The sequence below is a fragment of the Aquarana catesbeiana genome, linkage group LG02 (genome assembly GCF_042186555.1).
Source record: "Aquarana catesbeiana isolate 2022-GZ linkage group LG02, ASM4218655v1, whole genome shotgun sequence".
In the NCBI taxonomy this organism is placed as follows: Eukaryota; Metazoa; Chordata; class Amphibia; order Anura; family Ranidae; genus Aquarana; species Aquarana catesbeiana.
This window is the reverse complement of record NC_133325.1, coordinates 214,085,588-214,105,115: the sequence shown is the minus strand read 5'-3', so window position 1 is coordinate 214,105,115 and position 19,528 is coordinate 214,085,588.

Sequence of the window (19,528 nt, the reverse complement as noted above, 5' to 3'; positions counted from 1 at the left end):
AGATATACCTACTACTCACACCCACACAAGTCATTTACTCGCATTGATCACATCTTTCTAACAACAGGAATGATCCCTGAATTAATCAAATCAGATATAATACCTATCGCATGGTCTGATAACAATGCGGTCTTCACTACAATCACTTCACCTATTCCTAATGCTAGAGATCCTACATGATACCTTCCAGATGCAATACTCAGACACCCTTCTCGCTGCCTGAGTATTGAGCAAGAGCTCAAAGAATATTTAACACATAACAGCACCCCAGACATTTCAACACTAACACTTTGGGAAGGACATAAACCAGTTTTACGAGGAATTTTCCAGAGACAATCCGCATTATTTAAGCGAGAACGTAGAAATCTTGCTCGCAAACTGAAATCTGAATTTAACACCTCTTTTGAATCCTTTCAGGATAATCCAACCCCAATCGCAAAAACTAAACTGGAAAAAGCATGTCTAGAATATGATTTATTTCTCATAGAATCTGCTGAAAAATCTCTAAACCGTTCTAGACATGCTTTTTATACGAAATCTAATAAAGCAGGAACATATCTGGCTAGAGCACTTAAATCAATAAATAAGACATCCAAACCGATTAGACTTAAATTGTCTAGGGACATTTACACTAGTAATCCTATTAAGATTTTACATAAATTTCGTTCTTACCTTGCCTCTTTATATTCAGAAGTAAATACATTTAACATTACGGAAGCTGATTCCTTGTTTTCCAGGATCAAGTTACCTGAGTTAACTCTAGCCCAAAGAAACCACCTTGACAAACCAATTTTGGTAGACGATGTAACAAATGCTATTAAAGAGCTAAAAAGAAATAAGAGACCAGGCCCCGATGGATACTCTGCTTTATACTATCAAACATTCACAGAAACACTCTCCCATATCTTGACTGATGCATTTAATATTTTACTGGATGGTCACTCCTTCAAACAGGAATCGTTGACAGCATCAATCTGTAAGATTCCTAAGCCTCATTCTGATGACACATCTTGTACAAATTATCACCCCATTTCACTACTAAATTTAGATATAAAAATTTTAGCAAAAATTTTAGCAACTCGTTTGAACAAAATTATAGGCACGCTTGTTCATCGTGATCAAGTAGGCTTTATGCCGACACGCCAAGCAGGCGACAACGTGTGTCGGGCAGTTTTGTTAGCACATATTGCAAAAAAAAGATGTATCCCTTCCTGCTTTCTTTCCCTTGATGTTAAGAAAGCCTTTGATTCCGTTTCTTGGCCTTACCGACAATATTCTCTGCAGAAATGGAGCTTTGGTCCTCAATTTATTAGATGGATTGTGGCACTTTATGATAAACCTTTAGCACACATAAAATATGTGGGGTACAAATCTGACTCCTTCAACATAGAAAGAGATACTCATCAGGGATGCCCACTTTCCCCTCTTCTATTTACTCTTTTGATAGAACCGCTTGCTCAATTCATCAGAACAGACCCAACTATAACCGGTATAGAATTAGGAGGCTACCAACATAAGTTGTGTTTGTTTGCTGATGACGTATTATTATTTCTATCCTCTCCACAAGTCTCGGGCCCTAAGCTCCTGCCCATTCTCAACAGGTTTTCTGCCTTATCAGGCCTCATAATAAATCCTAAGAAATGTTTGGTATTAAATATCTCTCTTTCACATATGGAATTGGAGTCAACAAAAATTGCCCTCCCTTTCACCTGGGCTGATAAATCTATTCCATATTTAGGGATATACCTTACAGCCTCTACTTCAGATCTCTTTTCAGCTAATTATACACCAATGTTGAGCAAGGTAACAAACCTGTTGAAGCAATGGTCACACCTTCCATTATCATGGCTGGGAAGAATCAATGTGATTAAAAATGACGATTTTACCCAAATTATTGTATTTGTTTAGAGTCCTACCTATCTCAATACTGGCTTATTACCTAAGAATATTACAGAAAAGGGCCACAACATTTGTTTAGGGCCCCTCCAAACTATGCATTCCCTTATCAACATTATATCTCCCTAAAACTAATGGAGGTCTAGGCTTCCCCAATTTCGCAACTTACTATAAAGCGGCGCATATCGCTAGTCTTTCTAAATATCATGCAACAAATGAAATCCCAATTTGGGTATCAATTGAAGCAGCTGATTGTGATCCTTTATTGATTTCAAATCTACTCTGGTTTCAACCCAAAGACCGTCGTGTTATATCCAACCCCATCACCAAACACTTTATTACCTTATGGGATAGGCTTAAATTTAAACATTGTTTACAATCTCCACACAATCCTCTCCTCTCTTTCCTTAAAAACCCTGCTTTTTATCCAGCCTGGGTCTCTCCCTCCTCATTCAAAACCTGGAGATCTTTAGATGTCATAAAATTACACAATTTTATCACTTCCTCCTCTTTTATTCCATTCCCAACTCTCTGCGAGATCTACAATATACCGCTATCAGAATTGTTTCGGTATCTCCAAATTAAAAATTTCTTCACACCTAATACTAACATAGGCACTCCTTTGACCCAATTTTCGATTTTTGAAAAAATATGTAAAGGTGATCCCCATACCAGAGGTTTGATCTCTCTCTTATATTCCCAACTTCTAATACACCCAAACACAGATAAACCATCTTATGCCCAAAAATGGGAGGAGGATATTGGATACTCTCTTACCACGGCAGACTGGTCTAAGATCTGGCAGGTGACTAAATCATCTTCCCCTAACATTATAGCATTGGAGGCCAAATATAAAGTACTGACCCGATGGTACCTTGTTCCATCCAGAGTGGCTAGATATGTTCCTACCTGTTCTGCTCTATGCTTTCGTGGCTGTTGGAATTGGGTGATCATTTACATATTTGGTGGACTTGTCCAAAAGTTTGGATCTTCTGGGAGGAAATCTTTGATTTAGCCTCCAAAATGTTTGAGATAAAAATACCTCCTGACCTAACTATTGCTTTACTCAATTTGAAGCCAGAATGCTTGACACACACTCAATTCAAACTTTTTGTTCAGCTCCTTACGGCTGCGAAGCAAATGATTGCAAAAGCATGGAAATTTTTTGGTGGTAGCCGAGACAAAGAATAGGATGCATAACTCAATGAATCATGCTAAAATGTCGGCTATAGAAAAGTTCGAAAAATTTTGGCACCCATGGGTACAATTCCATTTACCAGCAAATTTCAATAAGGTTCTCCTGCCATGGTAGATGATGTATGAATGGACTTGTTATGCTTCGTTACAGCATTTGGATCGACCTGATGGACTCCCCTCCAAAGCTGTATCCTGGCCTAGGCCAACAAGGCCCAGGCCTAGGGCAGTACTTTGCAGGGGGGCAGCACGGAAAGAGTTCCCGCCGGCTTGTGATACACTGTTAGTGTAGCGCCAGTCTTATGGGGTGGACTGGGCTGAGAGGCAAATTAGTCTAGTGCCCCCATAAATCGGCCACACTGCTTCCGGTATGCAGGCGGCCGGCATTCCACAACTGTGGGGGGGCGATGCTTCTAATTTTGACTGTCCTCTCATCCTGGACCACAAACCTTCCTCACTGTGCTATATGTTTTCTGCTGCACCACTGGCATGGTTATATCTTCTTAGTCCTCTCCATAAAATTTCAGAAATTTTTGCTTAAAGTAGAACTATAGGGAACACTTTTTTTTTTCATTTTGGATAGAATAAGGGAGGGTTATAGCCCCTGTCAGTTTATTTTTTACCATCCCTGTCCCATTGCAGAGATTTCCCTTCACTTCCTGCCCTATAGCCAAACAGGAAGTGCGAGGAAATCTTTGCAAATTAAGGGAATCCATTTCCCCCTAGGCCCCCAGAACTAGTGTCCCCACTCGAAAATTTCAGGGTGGGTCTTAAATAGGGGTGTGGCCTTGACAGGAAGGGGTGGGTCATATTTAAATTAGGGAGTGCACGAGTTTAGTCAGGCCTAGGGCAGCACAAAACCTAAATACACTACTGCTCCCCTCCCCTTCCTTCTCTTCTCTTTTCTGCTCCTTTCTTCTCTTCTTTTATGGATATCTATCCTCCCATCTCTTCTTATTATATTGAAGCTCCAGATCCCTCAAACTAAGACTTTCTTCCTCAGCTTATTTATCCTAATTTCAGCTGACTTGAATAACTATTTTAGTATTAGCCTAGATTCTTATACAACTTTTACCAACGTTCATATTACATTTTTGGTTACATATTATATATTTAGAAAGTCTATTAACCTAATAGTGACGAGCTTCATTTCTGTTTGTCAATTATTATGTTTTCTGAAAATATCTGTAATGTCCTTAATGAACCAAATAAAAACCATTTGACAAGAGTCTAAACCTACATTCTGACCAAATTCTGCTTGATCAGAGGTTTGGCAAATGAGCAAACCAAATTGGTGTTCAGTCAAAGTGGCAGTGGGAAGTGAAGGATTTAGCATCAGTATTACTATAACTGCTAAATGTGGCAGCTGCCCCTCAGGTTGGTTGTTTGGAAGCCGCCAACTGCAAGCATCCTGACAAATGTAAGTCATCCCCACTTGGCCCATTTTATTTGTAAAAAAAAAAATCAATCACTGTGCCCCCTCAATAAATATACCAGACATATCAACATAAGACAGTTCTACGCCACTGATGCAATAATCCTTTGAAACCTTAAAGGCACAGCATCCAGTATATCCCCTGGAGAGGTGAATTGGTGGTCTAGGGGAGACCCCCATGTACAGAAGCTGAAGTGGTGAAGTGAAGTGGTGGATTTAATTTTATACGCTGGCTGATTTAATATTGGAGGTGAAAGTCCTGGGAGCCTTGAGGGAGCACACATTTTTTTTAAAACACAGATATTATTTGTGTGACTCACAACAGTGTATGTTATTGCTACATGGATGATCAGAAGCATTTTTTATATATGAAAAAAGATTTTAAAAGGATTAAAATATGAACTTTATAGTGCCACTTTGATTAAGTGAGAAGTTTTATGACATAGTATTATGTGAAGTTCTTTATTGTAAAAAATTAAGTTTTATTGGGAGTTATTTCCACCACCACCATTATATTTGCACAACTATATTATTTTTTTAATTTTGCACATATATTTTTACAGCAGCTATACACTTATCTATAATTCATGCATATCTGTCAAGTGTCCATATTTTACATGATACAGTTTGTGTAGCTCTAGACTGTCTGAAGTGGAACTAAAAACTCAATTACTTTGCACTGGGTGGGCCATAATGCAGAGCATACTTTCACTCTATGGCACATTAACCCTACAACTACCATTGCCTCCACCACTACTGGGTTCTCCATTTTTCTATTCAGCCATTGAGCTGCCCCTAATGATGTAACCTCTGTACAGGCGCACAGTTACATCATACCCAGCAATGATTTGGGTGTACACTGCACAGTGCATGCACCATACAGTATACACAGAAGATAAAGAAACAACTTGTTAGGGAAAAGTGGAAGGACTCTTCTACAAAAAATCTCTGTTTCCTAGCATTGTCATAATTTAGAGTTTAATTCTACTTTAAGTTTCTTTTTTTAAGATGGAGAATATATTTTAATAAAGTCTTGTGCTGACTTTGGATTTAGCTACAACTAGGGTTGAGCAAAAGTCCACCTCACAGTGCATTCTAGGGCTCTAATTGGATGGTCAAGTGCAATGCTATGCCAATTCAGGCACAGAGCACTGTCAGAGCAGATTCTGATGTTGGTTCTAAGGCAGAGGAAGGGAGTAACATGAGCCTACAAAGAGGGGAGAACACTGATAAACAACAAATTGGCAGTCATGTTCCCTCAGCCGCAGCGTATCACCAAGTCAGCTCCAGTGATGATGAGGATGGAGGGGATATTGATGGTGAGGTCACTGACGCAACTTGGGAGCAGAGGAGGAAAGTGAGGGGGAGGCACAACCCCAAGAGGCAGGATTTCCTTCAGAGGCAGCCATCATGGAAGAGTAGAGAGCAGCCACCCTATTCCATCACATTGTCCACGCTGGATGTGCGGCGTCCTTTGGGCGCTGTCATGCCCATGCAGGTGGTTTCCAGGCTTGTGAGCTACATGGGAGATATGTTGGTGCCGGTTGGCTGGGCACACAGTTGCCCAGTTGACGGCACCCCTCCTCCCACTCTGCTACACAGCGTGGCGATAGTGGGCTGTTCCGTGGTGTCGCATATATGGGCGTCTCCCCGGGCGGTCTTGGCACTTGAGGCTCCATGCAGCTTGGGATCTCATTTTTTTTTCCCTTCTCCACATTAGGTAATATTGCACTCCTTATCACCACCCCTCGGGGCTTCCACTCCCACCTCCCAGGTACCACTGGGGGTAACCACTTCCCTCACTCACACTTCTATCCCACACAGTTTATGGTTAGCTTCAGGGTCATCAGTCCTCACTTCTGCACACTATTTCCTTTTAACTAGCACAGGTCCCCTGCCCACATTCTCACTCTCACTCATATCTCTTAGAGACCTCCAGATTCACTTCATATTTTCACTTCCTACACAGGAGTGCCTCTTGGTTCCATGCCTGCCCTGGTTGATGCCTGTGTGGGTCGTCCCTGCCGAGTTGTCCACCACAGCTCCCAGTTGGAGGTGCCCTCGGATGGCTCATGGTGCCCAGCACCATACCATCAATACACAAACTACAGTAAGTAAGCATGCACCAGGTGTGGGGTCTTCTTTACCCTACCCCTGTTCATGTTTATATATATCAGACTATTCATATATAATAATTCTATTTTAGATACATCACACGCTTTCTCCTGATGAGTGGCTCAAATGTCATGAAACGCGTAGAGCTACCAGATGCCGTGTTTCTACTAATACTTACCCAGACTTTTAAGTCATTATGCAGTACCCACGTTTACAGGACTAATGAGGCCATAGGTCCTGCAGGCACTATTTTACAATTTAAAGTCCCAAAAACCCCTTCCTCTTTATCACATTGTGAAGCTGTTATCTCCCAGCCCACTTCCCACAGTTCAGCTGTGTGGGCCTTTTATAGTACACGTGCAGCCAATTGCACTGTTGCAATTTGCAATCTCTGCCGCAAGCAGATCAAGTGTGGTAAAAACACCAGCCATTTGGGTACCACATGCTTGACAAGGCATTTAACCCCCACCACTCAGCCTGTTGGCAAGATCACCTGAAAGCCACACACAAGGGACACAATTCTTCTCCTCCTCACTCCTCACCTCACCTTCATGTCTACTCCCTATATATCATGACCACTCAGCAGCCTCCACTGACAGGGATGAGGGTGTCACAGGTCATTGCAACATGTCTGACAGCAGCACACCACTAGCTGTAGAGTATAACAAGCAAACTTCTCTACCCCAGCTGCTGCAGTGAAAAAACGAATTACACTCCCTGCCACTCACATGCTCAGCATCTAAATTATAGCATGTCCAAATTGCTGGCTTTACAGCTCCTGCCTTTCCATCCAAATTCTGCCCCCTTTTGTGAATTTGCAGAATGTGCTGTACCACAATGGCAGTTTCCCAGTCGCTATTTCTTTGCAGGTAAGTTCTGTACCATCACATTGAAGGCAATGTTTTGGCATTGTTAGGCAAGGCAGTCAGCCGCAAGGTCCACCTTACTGCTGACACGTGGTCCAGCAAACATGGTCAGGAACAATATATTTAGTTCACAGCACACTGGGTATCTCTGCTTGCAACTAGGAGGGATGCAGGACAAGGATCAGTGCTGGAGCTTGTTTTGCCGGCACTTCTCCTTACAGCTGGTGGTGATGCAAGATCTGTCAGCTCCACCCCCTCCTCCTTCTCTGGCTTCATGCCCTCCTCTACTGGATTGTCTTATGAACCACCAGTACCCCTAAGCATTCAAGAAGCCATTCAACAAGTCAGGCCAAAAGATTCAATGAAGTGCTTTGTCTGGTCTGTCTAGGGGACAGGAGCCACACCAGAGCAGAGATTATTTCAGCTTTGCAAGGGCAGGTCCAGAGGTGGTTCACACCACGGAAGTTTGAGCCAAGAATGGTAGTGTGCGATAATGGCACTAATCTTCTGTCCACCCTTCGACAGGGAAAGTTGACACATGTGCCATGCCTGGGACATGTCCTCAATATGGTGGTGCAGCATTTCTTAAACAGGCACCCAGGTTTGCAAGATCTTCTTCGGCAGGCCAGAAGAGTCTGTAGCCATTTCAGTAAATCATATACAGTCAGTGTTCGGTTGGCTGAAATTAAGTGGGAATTCCACATGCCCGTAAACCGCTTGATTTGTGACATGCCCTCCAGGTGGAACTCAACTTTGGGAATGTTGCAGTGGCTGCACATGCAGCAGAGGGTCATCAATGAGTACCCTTTGTGAGTATGGCACAAGGAAAGGCTCAGGGCAGCTAGGCTTTTTTTTCCCCAGTGAAAGGTTTGACAGGGGCATTGAATTTGATTTTTTTTCCAGCAAGGCCAATTCTTGCTTTCATCAAGTGTACCTCTGGAAGGTTGTGGGGTGAAGGCACCACCAACACCCAAAGACCTATTTTTCTGCCTGTTTAACCGGGGCATCAAATTAAATTTTTTTTACAGCAAGGCAAATTCTTGCTTTCATCAAGAGTACCTCTATAGGGTTACGGTGTGAAGGCACCACCAACACTCAAAACACAAGTTTCCTGCAACTGTTTGACAGGGGCATTAAATTTCAATTTTTTTACAGCAAATCCAATTCTTGCTTTCATCAAGAGTACCTCTAGAAGGTTACAGGGTGAAGGCACCACCCTGTAACCTTCTAGAGGTACTCTTGCTTTCATCAAGAGTACCCCTAGAAGGTTACAGGGTGGTGCCTTCACCCTGTAACCTTCTAGAGGTACTCTTGAAGGTTACAGGGTTAAGGCACCACCAACACCCAAAGCCCATTTTTTCCGCACCTGTTACTTCTATCCAAAGTCTGCAAAAGAGACACCAGGCTTTATCTAAACAAAAAATGTTAATCTTGGCCTGAGTGTACTATAATTTGACTTCTTCACATAAGGCTTGCTCACTGTGGTGCAAAACTTTATTTCCATCCAAAGTTTGCCAAAGAGACACCAGCATTTATCCAAAAAATCCTGAATCTTGTTCTTGTGGCCTTATCATACAGACTGGCTCCCCAAGCCGTTGTTTACAAAATAAAGTTTGCAGGGAAAATCAATTTAAATGTCATTGTTTTCTTTATAAATGTCATTTTTGCTGCAGCAGTTTTCATACATGGTATAGATGCGCTACTTTATTGACTGACTCAAAGGACCCCCCAGGCACTACATTTAAAGGAATTTTTCATTTTTGTTGTTTCACTTTAAGTATCATTAAAATTGCTGCTCCTTTAAAAACGTTTTTTTTTTCTAATTAGTACTTGTCCCCCCAGGGCAGCAGCCGGACCCCCATAGCCTTTTTTATGGCCAATAACTTGCATATAAGCCTTTAAAATTGGGACTTTTGATTTTCAAATTTCAGGTCCCATAGACTTTAATAGGGTACATTGTTCGTGTCTGAACTTTTGCGATGTTCGAGAGTTCTGGTTTGAACCAAACTGAGGGGTGTTCAGCCCACCTCTAGCTACAACCTACTGTTCAACTGAATTTTTAAGGACTGCATGATAAGTGCAACTTATAATATTGTCTTTAACCACTTCAATACCAGGTACTTACAGTATGCACCTTCCTGCCCAGACCAATTGTGAGAGCAGCGCTCTCACAATTTAAATGACAATTACTCAGTCATGCTACACTGTATCCAAACAACATTTTTATCAATTTGTTCTCACAAATAGAGCTTTCTTTCGGTGGAATTTAATCACCACTGGGTTTTTTTAACTTTTGCGATATAAGCGAAAAAAGAGCAGAAATTGTGAAAAAACACTTTCTTTTAGTTTCTATTGTAAAATTTTGCAAATAAGTAATTTTTCTTCATATATTTGGGCCAAAATGTATACTGCTACATATCTTTTGTAAAAATAACCCAAATTAGTGGATATTATTAAGTCTGTGTGAAAGTTATAGAGTCTACAAGCTATGGTGCCAATCACTGAAAATTGATCCCATTTGATCACACCTTATGTACTGATTTCTTGAGACCATAACAAGCCAAGAAAGTAAAACTACCCCCAAATGACCATTTTTTTTTGGAAAGTATACAGTCCAAGGTATTTAGTAAGAGGCATGGTGAGTTTTTTGAAGTTGTAATTTTTTCCCACAATTCTTGGGAAAATTAAGAATTTTTATTTTATTTTTTTACACGAACTTGTCATATTAACAGGTTATTTCTCACGCACAGCATATGCATACTTGCAACTACACCCCAAAATACATTATGCTGCTCCTCCTGAGTATGGCGATACCACATGTGTGAAACTTTTACACAGCCACATACAGAGCCCCAACATTGAAGTAGCACCTTCAGGCGCTCTACTAGCATTAATTGCAGATCTCATTTCTCAACCACCTATTAAACTTTTGAAAGGCCCTGGAGCACCAGGACAATGGAACTGCCCACAAAATGACCGCATTTTGGAAAGCAAATACCCCAATGTATAATCTATGAGGCATAATGAGTCTTTTTAATGGATCATTTATTTTCAGAAGTTTTTTGAAAATGTGGAAAAAAAATGAAAACACATTTTTATTTTTTACACAAAGTTGTCCATTTATAAGATATTTTTAACACATAGCATGTACATAGCAAAAATGCTATGTACATGCTATGTACACTCCTCCTGAGTATGGCGATACCACATGTGTGAGACTTCTACACAGCCTGGCCACATACAGAGGCCCAACATCCACGTAGCACCTCCAGGTGTTCTAGGAGCCCAAATTACACATATAATTTTCTGACTACTGATCACATTTTTGAAGTCCCTTCATATTTCTAACACATAGCAGGTACATACCAAATAACAAAAGATTACCTGTGGTTTTAGAAGTGCAGTGGTCCACAGAGGAGAACATTGGTCCAAGCAGCAGGCAGGGATGTGGTCAGCGACCGCAAAAGAAAACGTCCAGGCAGGAATACTGTCCATAGTTCGTACAGGCAGAGATACTGTCAGCACAGCCAAAGCATAGCCAAAGCATTGGTCCAAGTAGCAGGAAGAGGTGTCCAGACAGAAACACTGTCCATAGTCAGTAGAGGCAGCAGGCAGGTATATGATCAACACAGCTAATGTGTTGGTCCAAGCAGGAAGAAACATGGTCCATAATTTCCTGGGTCATTACAGGCAGCAATATGGTCAGCTCAGCCAAAGTATTGGTCCAGGCAGCAGGAAGGACCATCAAGCTTAGGGCCAGGGAGACAGGGGTAGAGGCTTCTCCCACCAAAATTTCTTTGAAGCCTCCGGGCAACCAGACCCTGTTCTGGGAGCACAGAAAACCAAAAACTGTTTTTCTCTACTGAGAACGCTATTCTGAAGCCCCTCACATATGTGAGACCCCGGTGTACTAAAGTAGAAGGGCAAAAGATCAGTCCAAGTGGCAGGCAAAAATATGGTTGTTTAACAGGCCGAGGTCAGTGCACGTGGAAGTCAGAAACGTGGTTTAAAACAGCGGGTAGAGGCATTGTCATTAAATAGGCTGAGGTTGGTACATGTGGAAGTCAGAAATGTGGTTTAAATCATCAGGCAAAGACATTGTTGGTAAACAGGCCAGGGTTAGTTAAGGTCAGTTAATTAACATGGAAGGTAGAAACATGGTAGCAGGAAATTATCCACACAGGTATCTGAAATGGGGAAATGGCAGTCTGTTAATAATAAGGTGAACTAATATCTGATGGATGTGTGATCATTTTTGAAGCTATCTCCGATGCGCAGGCCGTGTTGGGAGGGACATTGGGGACAATAATAGCTGGTATCTCTTCTAACTACTCCTCTGCTGCATACACAGCATTTCTTTTGGCGTCTTCTTCCAGATTCTGTGGGGGGAATGTTATAGGGAAAATGTTGCTTGTGAAGTCAACTCACACTATCAGAGTGAATGCTTTCTGGGGCTGGTCCTTGTTGGTAAATTAGGGCAGTGACGACATCTTCAATATACTTGAAGTAGGCAATTTCTTGGTTTTCAGTTGATTTTTGGAAGCAGACAAACAAATTAAACATGGCCATATGAAATAGATGAAATGCAACTTTCTTACACCAATAACGGGACTTTTGGGTTGACAAATAAGGTTGTAGCATCTGATCATTTAAATCCACCCCCCCATGTACAGGTTGTAGTCGTGGACACATTCAGGCTTTACAACGGGGCCGCATCTTCTCTGGATCTCCACCAAGGTGTCATTGCGGATGGTAGAAAGGATGTGGACATCTTTCTTGTCCCTCCACTTCATGGCCAACACCTCCTCATTTCTCATGAATGGCGATTCTCCATTTTGCAATTTTTTTTGGTTAATAGATTTTGTGGGAAGCACTTCCAGTTTTTTTGAAGGTACCGCAGGCCAGGTTTTGTTTTCTGTGACGGTGGCGAAAAAGGGGCAGGCTGGTATAATAGTTGTCCACATATAAATGGTATCCCTTTTTGAACAGGGGGTATGCCAGCTCCCAGACAATTTTCCCACTGGTTCCAATAAATGTGGAGCACTCACGAGGCTGGAGCTGGGAGTCTTTGCCTTCATAAATACGGAATGAGTACACGTATCCAGTGGCTCGATCACACAATTTATTCAATTTCAACCCATACCTGGCTCTCTTACTTGGCATATACTGCTTGAAGTGCAGTCGGCCAGTAAAATGTATAAGGGATTGGTCCACACAAATGTTTTGGTCTGGGATAAACACTTCAGGAAATCACTGAGAAAAGGAATTTACTAGGGGGCGTAGCTTGTACAATTTTTCGTGGTTGGGATGATCTCTGGGAGGGCACCTAATTGTGAAAAATTTGAAGTGTTGGGCTGCACACCTGGCTGTGTGGTGAAAGGGGGGATTATAGCAGATCTTGAGTTGGCAGGCAACCATAAGGAGCCTGCCAGGGCATCAGGAAGGTAGGCCTGGATTCTTCTGGTTGGGCGTCTAATTCCAGTACTTGTACTGGGCTCCTCTTTCTGGGATCTGGCGCTGCTGGTGGTAGGCAGGTCTTCTGATCTTGGTCCTGATCTCCTTATTCTTTTAGGAGGGATGGTTTCCTCTGCTGACTCAGACTAATCCACTATCCTCCACTGACTCATATTCCGAACCAGAATCGGTTGATGGGAGCTCCCCGCTGCTCTCATCATCCGACATGGTAAGGATGGCATATGCCTCCTCAGGTGTTTAAACCCTTTGAGACATGATACCGGTACTTATTGGTGGGCCTGTGTGATGGCACTGATGGCAGTACTGATGGCGGGCCTGTGTTATGGTACTGCTGGTGGTACTGGTGGTGGGCCTGTGTGGTAGTACCAATGTCAGTATTAGTGGCAGACCTGTATGGCAGGACAGATGGTGGTACTAGTAGTGGGCCTGTGTCGTGGTACCGAAGGTGGTACTGGTGACGAAACTGGTGGTGGGCCTGTGTGGTGGTACTGATGGTGGGCCTGTGTAGATATACCAATGGCGGTATTAGTGGCGGAACTAGTGGCTGGCTTGTGTAGATATACCGATGGCAGTACTGATGTCGGTACTAATGAGCCTGTGTGGTGGTATTAATGGCGGTACTGGTGGTGGGCCTGTGTGGTGGTACAGATGGTGGTAATTGTAGTGGGCCTGTGTGGTGGTACCGATGGCGGTATGGTTGTCGGTACCAATGGCAGTACTAATGATGGGCCTGATGGCGATACCGATGGCCGTACTGGTGGTAACGATGGTGGTACTTGTGGTAGGCCTGTGACAGATGGGCTGTGCAACTGACAGATCCAGATGAACAGAAGTTCTGACAGGTCCTCTTTATTGGGGGGCCTGTTGTACACAGCAATACAATAGACAGACACTGATTTCACTCACTGATTCCTGCTCTCTCCTCACACGATCGGTGTGTGAGGAAAGAGCAGGGATCAGATATTAACTGCTCCTCAATGTTTACATTTGTGACCGGCTGTGATTGGACACAGCCGGTCACATAGTAAACAGCCAATTTCATTGGCTGTTTACCCTGATCGGAGAAGCACTGTGTTCGAGGGACACACGCCTTCCCCAATCGCCATGCTGCACACCTTTGGCGGCATGCTTCATGCGCATCTCTGATTCTGGTGACACATGGGACACACACCATCCCCAATCACAGCGCTGCACGTGCTAGGGTTATTCTGAAAAACATCATATGACGTCCAGTCAGGATAAAGCAACCACTGCCCGACCGTCATTCTGCTATAGGCCAGGCGGGAAGTGGTTAAACGTTGCCTGAAGAATCTTGCAAGCCTCAAGGTTTTTTACCTTAATGCATTCTATTCATTAAAGTGGAACTTTAGTCAGAAAATTCTGCTAGCTCACTTCAGGCTGGCCCCTTTAGCAGGTATAGCTATGTGAAACATTAAAGATAAGTGCCTATACTGTATAAAATCCAGCAATACACAGTCCCACCCTGCTCTGCACATGCTCAGTTGCTCTCCATTTTTAGGCATTTTTAAGCACTGCTGAGTTTGTAGAGGTGATCTGCTGACAGCCTTGAAGTGGAATTAAACCCTCCTATCCTTTACAGCTCTAAGGAAGCTGCTTCTGTTTGATCTGCAACTGCCATGGTGCTGAAACCGGTAAATTGATGGGTTTAGTTCCACTTTATGAACTACAGCTGGGACTTAGGGCTTCAGCAAAATGTCAGCCTCCAGCAAAAAGAAACAGGAGCAATGCTGGAAACAATTTACAGCACACACTATTTTTGGTAGTATAATTATTTAATTAATGTCATTGCTCTAGATTTGTAGTCAGAATAACCAATAGGACATGATTCCCATTGGCCATTTTGGCGTAGTCCATCTTGGCGACTTTTTAATTTCCTGTTATGATCAGGTAGTAGGCATAGGTCTGATTGTAGGTTGTATTACCTGCAAACGGACTACCGCAAAATGGCCGCCAAGATGGACAATGACAAAATTTTCGATGGGAGTCATGTAATATTGGTTATTCTGACTATAAATCTAAAGCGATGACATTAGACTCACATTTTTTGATACAGTCACAAGTGTAGTGATGAAACGCGTCGAGTCAGAGCCTGTGACATCATCGTGCACATCCAGGAAGCAGTCCACTATCATCTATGGACATTCTATAATGTATATCATAATATGCCTAATATACCTAAAAGGAATGATTACACTTTGGTCATATGTTTACGGCAATATATATATATATATATATATATAACATTTATTCTTAAACAGTATAATTTGCTGCATTCAGAATGCAAAATCATTTAAATGGGGTTACCAGACCTTCTGAATCTTATAGATATATATTAAAAATTTCAGATGGCCATGCCTGTACCATGAGAAAAGGGACATTCTAACAACAGATACACATTATGAAAATTTAATATATTACTTATATTACTAAATATTTCAGGCTAAGCTTATTATATTTTATAATTTTTATGAGCTTATTATCCAAAATGGTATATAGGATCAAGATAGATGCCATGGAAGAACACTCAATCAGACACGCAGACACACACACACTCTATTCATTAACCACTTGACGACCGCCTCACGCTGATCTACGTCAGCAGAATGGCACGGGCAGGCAAAATCACGTACCTGGTACGTGATTGCCTTCCCGCGGGCGCAATCGGACCCCCCCGGTGCCTGAGGCGGTCGCCTTTGGTCTGGCAGCGATCAGAGATGAGGGGAAGGCCATCTGATCGTGGCCCCCTCTCGCGATCACTCCCAGCCAATGAGATGCTTCCCCTGCCTCTGTGTAGTACACAGAGGCAGAGGATGTGATGTCATCTCTCCTCGGCTCGGCAGTTTCCGTTCCGGCGCCAAGGAGAGAAGACTGAAATGTGAGTGCACAAACATTACACATCACAGTAGAACATGCCAGGCACACATAACACCCCCTTTACCCCCCGATCCCCCCCGATCACCCCTCCCCCCCTGTCACACTGACACCAAGCAGTTTTTTTTTTCTGATTACTGCATGGTGTCAGTTTGTGACAGTTACTGTGTTAGGGCAGTTAGTATTAGCCCCCTGTAGGTCTAGGGTACCCCCCTAACCCCCCTAATAACGTTTTAACCCCTTGATCACCCCTGTCGCAAGTGTCACTAAGCGATCATTTTTCTGATCGCTTTATTAGTGTCACTGGTGACGCTAGTTAGGGACGTAAATATTTAGGTTCGCCGTCAGCGTTTTATAGCGACAGGGACCCCCATATACTATCTTATAAATGTTTTAACCCCTTGATTGCTCCCTAGTTAACCCTTTCACCACTGATCACCGTATAACTGTTACGGGTGACGCTGGTTAGTTCGTTTATTTTTTATAGCGTCTGGGCACCCGTCGCTTATTACCGAATAAAGGTTTAGCCCCCTGATCGCCCGGCGGTGATATGCATCGCCCCAGGCAGTGTCAGATTAGCACCAGTACCGCTAACACCCACGCACGCAGCATACGCCTCCCTTAGTGGTATAGTATCTGAATGCATCAATATCTGATCCGATCAGATCTATACTAGCGTCCCCAGCAGTTTAGGGTTCCCAAAAATGCAGTGTTAGCGGGATCAGCCCAGATACCTGCTAGCACCTGCGTTTTGCCCCTCCGCCCAGCCCAGCCCAACCTACCCCACCCAAGTGCAGTATCGATCGATCACTGTCACTTACAAAACACTAAACGCATAACTGCAGCGTTCGCAGAGTCAGGCCTGATCCCTGCGATCGCTAACAGTTTTTTTGGTAGCATTTTTGTGAACTGGTAAGCACCAGCCCCAAGCAGTGTCAGGTTAGCGCCAGTACCACTAACACCCAAGCAGCCAGCGTACACCTCCCTTAGTGGTATAGTATCTGAACGGATCAATATCTGATCCGATCAGATCTATACTAGCGTCCCCAGCAGTTTAGGGTTCCCAAAAACGCAGTGTTAGCGGGATCATCCCAGATACCTGCTAGCACCTGCGTTTTGCCCCTCCGCCCAGCCCAGCCCAGCCCAGCCCACCCAAGTGCAGTATCGATCGATCACTGTCACTTACAAAACACTAAATGCATAACTGCAGCATTCGCAGAGTCAGGCCTGATCCCTGCGATCGCTAACAGTTTTTTTGGTAGTGTTTTGGTGAACTGGCAAACACCAGCGGCCTAGTACACCCGGTCGTGGTCAAACCAGCACTGCAGTAACACTTGGTGACGTGGCGAGTCCTATAAGTGCAGTTCAAGCTGGTGAGGTGGCAAGCACAAGTAGTGTCCCGCTGCCACCAAGAAGAAGACAAACAGGCCCGTCGTGCCCATAATGCTCTTCCTGCTGCATTCGCCAATCCTAATTGGGAACCCACCACTTCTGCAGTGCCCGTACTTCCCCCATTCACATCCCCAACCAAATGCAGTCGGCTGCATGAGAGGCATTTTCTTTATGTCCTCCCGAGTACCCCTACCCAAGGAACCCCCCCAAAAAAGATGTCATGTCTGCAGCAAGCACAGATATAGGCGTGACACCCGCTATTATTGTCCCTCCTGTCCTGACAATCCTGGTCTTTGCATTGGTGAATGTTTTGAACGCTACCATTTACTAGTTGAGTATTAGCGTAGGGTACAGCATTGCACAGACTAGACACACTTTCACAGGGTTTCCTAAGATGCCATCACATTTTGAGAGACCCGAACCTGGAACCGGTTACAGTTATAAAAGTTAGTTACAAAAAAAGTGTAAAAAAAAAAAAATATATATATATAAAATAAAAAATAATAGTTGTCGTTTTATTGTTCTCTCTCTCTCTATTCTCTCTATTCTATTGTTCTGCTCTTTTTTACTGTATTCTATTTTGCAATGTTTTATTGTTATTATGTTTTATCATGTTTGCTTTTCAGGTATACAATTTTTTTATACTTTACCGTTTACTGTGTTTTATTGTTAACCATTTTTTTGTCTTCAGGTACACCATTCACGACTTTCAGTGGTTATACCAGAATGATGCCTGCAGGTTTAGGTATCATCTTGGTATCATTCTTTTCAGCCAGCGGTCAGCTTTCATGTAAAAGCAATCCTAGCGGCTAATTAGCCTCTAGACTGCTTTTACAAGCAGTGGGAGGGAATGCCCCCCTCACCGTCTTCCGTGTTTTTCTCTGGCTCTCCTGTCTCAACAAGGAACCTGAGAATGCAGCCGGTGATTCAGCCAGCTGATCATGACTTAGATTTTGCCGGATGTAAACAGCGCCATTGGGAAATTGGGAAAGCATTTTATCACACCGTTCTTGGTGTGGTCAGATGCTTTGAGGGCAGAGGAGAGATCTAGGGTCTAATAGACCCCAATTTTTTCAAAAAAGAGTACCTGTCACTACCTATTGCTATCATAGGGGATATTTACATTCCCTGAGAACAATAAAAATGATTAAAAAAAAAAAAAAAAATGAAAGGAACAGTTTAAAAATAAGATAAAAAAGCAAAAAAATAATAAAGAAAAAAAAACCAAAAAAAAACCCACCCCTGTCCCCCCCTGCTCTCGCGCAAAGGTGAACGCAAGCGTTGGTCTGGCGTCAAATGTAAACAGCAATTGCACCATGCATGTGAGGTGTCACCGTGAACGTCAGATCGAGTGCAGTAATTTTAGCAGTAGACCTCCTCTGTAAATCTAAAGTGGTAACCTGTAAAGGCTTTTAAAGTCTTTTAAAAATGTATTTAGTTTGTCACCACTGCACGTTTGTGCGCAATTTTAAAGCATGTCATGTTTGGTATCCATGTACTCGGCCTAAGATCATCTTTTTTATTTCATCAAGCATTTGGGCAATATAGTGTGTTTTAGTGCATTAAAATTTAAAAAAGTGTGTTTTTTCCCCAAAAAATGCGTTTGAAAAATCGCTGCGCAAATACTGTGTGCAAAAAAAAAATTTAAACACCCACCATTTTAATCTGTAGGGCATTTGCTTTAAAAAAATATATAGTGTTTGGGGGTTCAAAGTAATTTTTTTGCAAAAAAAAAAAATTTTTTCATGTAAACAAAAAGTGTCAGAATGGGCTTTGTCTTCAAGTGGTTAGAAGAGTGGGTGATGTGTGACATAAGCTTCTAAATGTTGTGCATAAAATGCCAGGACAGTTCAAACCCCCCCAAATGACCCCATTTTGAAAAGTAGACACCCCAAGCTATTTGCTGAGAGTCATGCCGAGTCCATGGAATATTTTATATTGTGACACAAGTTGCGGGAAAGAGACACATTTTTTTTTTTTTTTTTGCACAAAGTTGTCACTAAATGATATATTGCTCAAGCATGCCATGGGAATATGTGAAATTACACCCCAAAATACATTCTGTTGCTTCTCCTGAGTACGAGGATACCACATGTGTGAGACTTTTTGGGAGCCTAGCTGCGTATGGGACCCCGAAAACCAAGCACCGCCTTCAGGCTTTCTAAGGGCGTAAATTTTTGATTTCACTCTTCACTGCCTATCACAGTTTCGGAGGCCATGGAATGCCCAGGTGGCACAAACCCCCCCAAATGACCCCATTTTG